Below are 6312 nucleotides of genomic sequence, written 5' to 3'. Positions count from 1 at the left end.
TATTATTAACACTGTTTACAGTTGATGCAACTAAGGCTTGAGGAGGTTAAATAATTTCTCCAAGATCAGATGGCTGATAAATAGCAGAGCAGGAATAGTTTGAAACCAGGTCTAACTCAAAGCTTATGTTTGTATTTATTATATAGTGTATTTGCCTCTAAGTACAGCTTTGGCTTCATCTCATATATTTGCCAACAGCTATAACAAAGAGAGCATAACTTGGTAAAGTAGGAAGATATTCTGCCAAGGTTTTGCTTTCCCTTACTTTTCTAGTTTCCATGGTCTTCTACTCATTGAGTTATTACAATGAGTTTATTATTCCAAAATCCCCTGCAGACCAAGAGCCATAGCCTAAAGGGTATAAAGCCTAGTTTGTACTTTAAACCATACGTTTGGGAAGAATTCAGGATGAAGGAACTTAGACAATGAGAAGAGCTGAGTCACAGAGTGTAGATAATCTGGGGAGAAATGTAGGACAGAAACAAAATTCCCCCTCTAAAAAGGGAGAAATGATAGACATTTGCTGTGTTTTGGTTGCACAGCATGTGCAGAATCTCTATTTGTGTACAGAAGATCCTGTACCTAACTATGGACACCGAGGGGTGCAGACATTCCTCTGTTCTCTTTCTGAAAGCTTGTCTGAGGGCATGTGACCCAAGCTCAGCCAAAGAAATACTCCTGTCCAAGAATCTGAATTGGAAAGAGTTGACCCAGAGGTGTGGAGGGGAGTCAGGACAGATTCTATAATGCTTGGATATTCATCCCCAAGAGATTAAAGTAGATGTGACCAAGTTTCCTTCAATGCACAAGTTAAAGTTTTCTACCATCAGCAGAATTTTGCCTTGATCTATACCAGTGGGAGTCAACCTGGTCCCTACCGCCCACTAGTGGGTGTTCCAGATTTCATGGTGGGCAATAGTGGAGCAACCAAAGTATAAATGAAAAGATAGATTTAACTATAGTAAGTTGTTTTATAAAGATTTATTCTGCCAAACTTAGCAAAAATCCGACATAAAGTACTTGGTAAGTAATTATTATTATATGCTTTAACTTGCTGTGACTCTGCTTTATAAATTTTATAAAGTAAAGTTACTTCCCTACTTTATAAATCACCATTTCTGTGGAACCGGTGGGCGGTTAGAAAATTTTACTACTAACAGAGTGGGTGGTAGGTATAAAAAGGTTGACTAGCCCTGATCTATACAGAGAAATAAAGGTACCTCTTTCCATATATAGATTGTGACCATAAAATACTACATAGAAAAAATATACTGCTCACAAAAATTAGAGGATATTTCAAAATAAATACAAAGCTATAAAAAAAGAAGCATTTAAGTTTTTTGTTGTTGTTGTTTTTGTATTTTTTCTGAAGCTGGAAACAGGGAAGCAGTCAGACAGACTCCTGCATGCGCCCGATCGGGATCTACCCGGCATGCCCACCAAGGGGCGATGCTCTGCCCATCTGGGGCATTGCTCTATTGTGACCAGAGCCAGTCTAGAGCCTGAGGCAGAGGCCATGGAGCCATCCCCAGCGCCCAGGCCATCTTTGCTCCAATGGAGCCTTGGCTGCGGGAGGGGAAGAGAGAGACAGAGAGGAAGGAGAGGGGGAGGGGTGGAGAAGCAGATGGGCGCCTCTCCTGTGTGCTCTGGCCGGGAATCGAACCCGGGACTCCTGCATGCCAGGCCAACACTCTACCACTGAGCCAACTGGCCAGGGCCTTAAATATTTTTATTAAACAAAAACATCAGAAAAGCAAACAAGTCAAAGAAAGTTGTTCAATTATGCAAATGAGATGCAAAACCAACTTTTTTTTTTTTTTTTTGTATTTTTCTGAAGCTGGAAACGGGAGGCAGTCAGACAGACTCCCACATGCGCCCGACTGGGATCCACCCGGCATGCCCACCAGGGGGCGATGCTCTGCCCATCCGGGGAGTCACTCTGTTGCGACCAGAGCCACTCTAGTGCCTGAGGCAGAGGCCATGGAGCCGTCCCTAGCGCCCAGGCCAACTTTGCTCCAGTGGAGCCTGGGTTGCAGGAGGGGAAGAGAAAGACAGAGAGGAAGGAGAGGGGCAGGGGTGGAGAAGCAGATGGGCACCTCTCCTGTGTGCCCTGGCCGGGAATTGAACCCGGGACTCCTGCACGCCAGGCCGACGCTCTACCACTGAGCCAACTGGCCAGGGTCAAAAACCAACTTTTATTTCATTGGAGAAAATGCACTATACAAAAGGTTAAAGTACTGGAGTATCTGCATGTTCCCTGATCCCCTAATTTTTGTGAGCAGTATACATGACATTTAAAGAGTGCTTTGTAAGTGTCATCTCACTTAATCTTAAAAAAAATTGTCTAAGATAGGTATTACTATCTTCATTTCAAGCTCCTGGATCAGAATCAGTTGGTGGGCAGCAGAGCCAGAACTAGAACTTGGGCCATCGACTTCAAGTACCATGCCCCATGCTGAGTGTTCTAATTGTCATTCATTTCTGAACATCTGTTTTGACTTTGCCTTCATTCATACTGTTTGCTCATGAACTTTGGACTCACAGCACTCATGCCTGAAGGAAGCTATCTAACACACACATTTGCTCCATCAGGAACACCACAGGCTTCCTGCACTTAGGAACATTAAACAGCACCTCAGACACTACACTTGGGGGCCATTTTAAGTAGTAAAATCAGAACACAAAAATGCAGAAAGCTTGACACTAAATAGACTGTGAAGAGATCATTCGTTTACAGTGTGAAAACTGAAACAGGAAGAGCATTTCTTTGTCAAACTCACCTGGGAACTTGTGTTTGGACAACTCATATTTTTCGCTGTTCAACACATGTCCTCAAATAATCATCAAAGCTTCAAAAGTATAGATTTAATTTTTTTTATTGATTTTAGAGAGAGGGAGGGAGAGAGAGAGAAAGTAAGCACCAACTTCTAGTTGCTTCACTTTAGTTGTGCATTGATTGTTTCTCGTATGTGTCTTGACCCAGGATTGAACCTCAGGCTCAAGCCAAGCTACCAACCCCTTGCTCAAGCCAGAGACCTTGGGTTTAGGACCTGATCTTGGGCTTTAAGCCAGCAATCTTGGGATCATGTCCACAATCCCATGCTTAAGCCAGCGACCTCAGGCTTTTAAACCAGCAACCTCAGTGTTCTAAGTCGTTGCTCTATACACTGTGCCACCGCCAGTCAGGCTGAAAGTATTAATTTCAGTGTTACAAATAAATCTTAGTGCCTGACCAGGCGGTGGCGCAGTGGATAGAGCGTCAGACTGGGATGCTGAGGACCCAGGTTCGAGACCCCGAGGTTGCCAGCTTGAGTGCGGGCTCATCTGGTTTGAGCAAGGCTCACCATCTTGAGCCCAAGGTCGCTGGCTCGAGCAAGGGATCACTTGGTCTGCTGTAGCCCCACGGTCAAGGCACATATGAGAAAGCAATCAATGAACAAGTTAGGTGACTCAATGAAAAACTGATGATTGATGCTTCTCATCCCTCTCTCTGACTCTCTCTCTGTCTCTGTAAATAAAATAAAATAAAATAAAATAAAAAATCTTAGTGAGTAAGTGAATTCATAAATATAGAATCCACAAATAGTAAGGATTGACTGTATTGATAAACCTCTAGAAGACATTAATTAGCAATACCAGAAATGATAAAGGGACAGCACCACACGTCATACAGAAAGTAAAAAGATAACAAAATACTATCAACAACTTTATGCCTATAAATTCCACCACTTAAATGAATAAAATGGACTAATTCCTTTCAAGCTACAAGTTACCAAAGCTCACTCAAAAAGAAATAAATCATCTAAATGGTTCTATATCTATTCATAAAGCTGAATTTATCATTTAAAACCTTCCATCCCGCCTGACCAGGCAGTGGCGCAGTGGATAGAGCATCGGACTGGGATGCAGAGGACCCGGGTTCGAGACCCCAAGGTCGCCAGCTTGAGTGCAGGCTCATGTGGTTTGAGGAAAAGCCCACCAGCTTGAACCCAGGGTCGCTGGCTCCAGCAAGGGGTTACTCGGTCTGCTGAAGGCCCCCAGTCAAGGCACAAATGAGAAAGCAATCAATGAACAACTAAGGTGTTGCAGCGCGCAATGAAAAACTAATGATTGATGCTTCTCATCTCTCTTCGTTCCTGTCTGTCCCTGTCTATTCCTCTCTCTGACTCACTCTCTATCTCTGTAAAAAAATAAATAAATAAATAAATAAATTTAAAAATGTTAAAAAAAAATTTTTTAAGCCTTCCATTCCCCCCAAAAAAATGAAAAACAAAAACACCTCCACGCCTAGATGGCTTCAGTGATGATTTGTAGCAACTACTTAAGGAAGAAATAATATTAATTCTGTACAAACCGTTCCAGAAAGTGAAAGAGAGAACCCTCTTCAACTTCTATAAAGCAGCATTGCCCTGATTCCTAAATCTGAAAAAGACATTACAATAATAGAAAACTAAATAAAGAGCAACATCCCTCCAAAACATAACAGAGAGATTAAAGAAGATATAAATAAAAAGATGCACCATGCTGATGGATCAGCAAGCTCAATATTATGAAGAGAGCAGCTCTCCCCGAGTTTATCTATAAATCCAAGGCAATACCAACCAAAATCCCAGCAGGCTTTTTGTTTCTTTGTTTGCTTTACAGTAATGAACAAGCTGTTTCTAAAATGTATATGGAAATGCAAAAGAACCAAAATGAATAAAACAACTTGGAAAGAAAAAATAGAGTAGGTGAATTTATACTACCTGATTTCAAGACTTTTATAAAGCTGCATGCAGTGGTTTTCAACATTTTTACACTTGACGACCAATGAAAATAGGAGAATTGGAGAATTATTTCGGGGACCGCTAAAGCAGAAATCACCCTGAACATAAGTGAATTCAACTAAGATCATTGGGACTATAATCTTCATACAACATCAAGGTGGTTAATTCTTTCGTGGACCAGCACCAAATTTCTGGTGGGCTGGATTGTGGACTGGCAATTGAAAAACACTGAGCTCCAGTAATCTAGACAGTGTGGTATTGGTGTAAAAATAGGCACATAGCTACCTATATCTAGCCAAAGAAGAAAGAAAGAGAAGCCTGGTGGTGCAGTGGATAGAGCGTCAGCAAGGGATGCTGAGGGCCCAGGTTCAAAACCCTGAGGTCGCTGGCTTGAGCACAGGCTCACCAGCTTGAGCATGGAGTCGCCAGTTTGAACGTGGGATCATAGACATGACACCATGGTCGCTGGCTTGAGCCCAGAGGTCACTAGCTTGAATCCAAGGTTGCTGGCTTGAGTAAGGGGTCATTTCTCCCTTCCTGTCTATCACTATCTCTCTTTCTCTTTCTCTCTCTCTTTCTAGCTAAAAAGAGAGAGAGAGAGAATTACAACCCCAACTTCATACCACATGTCATAATCAAAATGATTGTAGGAGCTAAAACTAAATGTAAAAACTAAAACTGTAAAACTTCTAGAAGAAAGCCTAACCTGTGGTGGCGCAGTGGATAAAGCGTCGACCTGGAAATGCTGAGGTCGCCGGTTCGAAACCCTGGGCTTGCCTGGTCAAGGCACCTATGGGAGTTGATGCTTCCAGCTCCTCCCCATCTTCTCTCTCTCTCTCTCTCTCTCTCTGTCTCTCTCTCTCTCTCCCTCCCTCTCTGTCTCTCTCTCTCCCTTTCTCTCTCCTCTCTAAAATGAATAAGTAAAATTAAAAAAAAAAAAAAACTTCTAGAAGAAAAGAGAAACTTTTCAGGATCTTAGAATAGGTAAGGAGTTCTTAAGACATACAAACAAAAAGAAATGACAACTTGTGTCAAATGTTCTTTGTGGCTGACCTTTGTTGCCGTCTCTCTTGTCTCTGTCAGCTGCCTGGGCACCAGCTAGGACCAGCTGAACAGTGACTTCGCCTCCAGCCCCCTAGGTAGGGCGCAACTCTGGCACTGCCCTAACTCTATGCAGCACACTGTCCCTGCCCTGTGCCTGCTAAGTCCAGCTTTAAGACCCACAGACTCCAAAGATGCCACAAGGTTCAGATTTTGTCCCCCGCCCACTCTCAGGCCTTCTATCACCTCAGCTGTGACCTCTGTACAGGAGATGGGTGAGACCTGGTGGCCCCCTGATTGGCTTCCCCTGTGTGCAGTGAAGGAGCTCCCCTGTGCTCAGCTGTCTCCCATAACCTTGAAGTTTGGTTAAAATGGAAATAGCCTTCTAGAAATTCTAGAGGTGATATGGAATTCTTCCTACTGGGTTCGTTTGGTCATTTCAATGAGGATTTGTTGGCAAAATGGGAATGGGATTTGAAAATAAGGGGTGAGATCCCTCCCCACC

Source organism: Saccopteryx bilineata, chromosome 2, assembly GCF_036850765.1.
Source record: "Saccopteryx bilineata isolate mSacBil1 chromosome 2, mSacBil1_pri_phased_curated, whole genome shotgun sequence".
NCBI lineage: Eukaryota > Metazoa > Chordata > Mammalia > Chiroptera > Emballonuridae > Saccopteryx > Saccopteryx bilineata.
The sequence above is the reverse complement of the archived record's forward strand: the minus strand, read 5'-3'. Positions refer to the sequence as shown.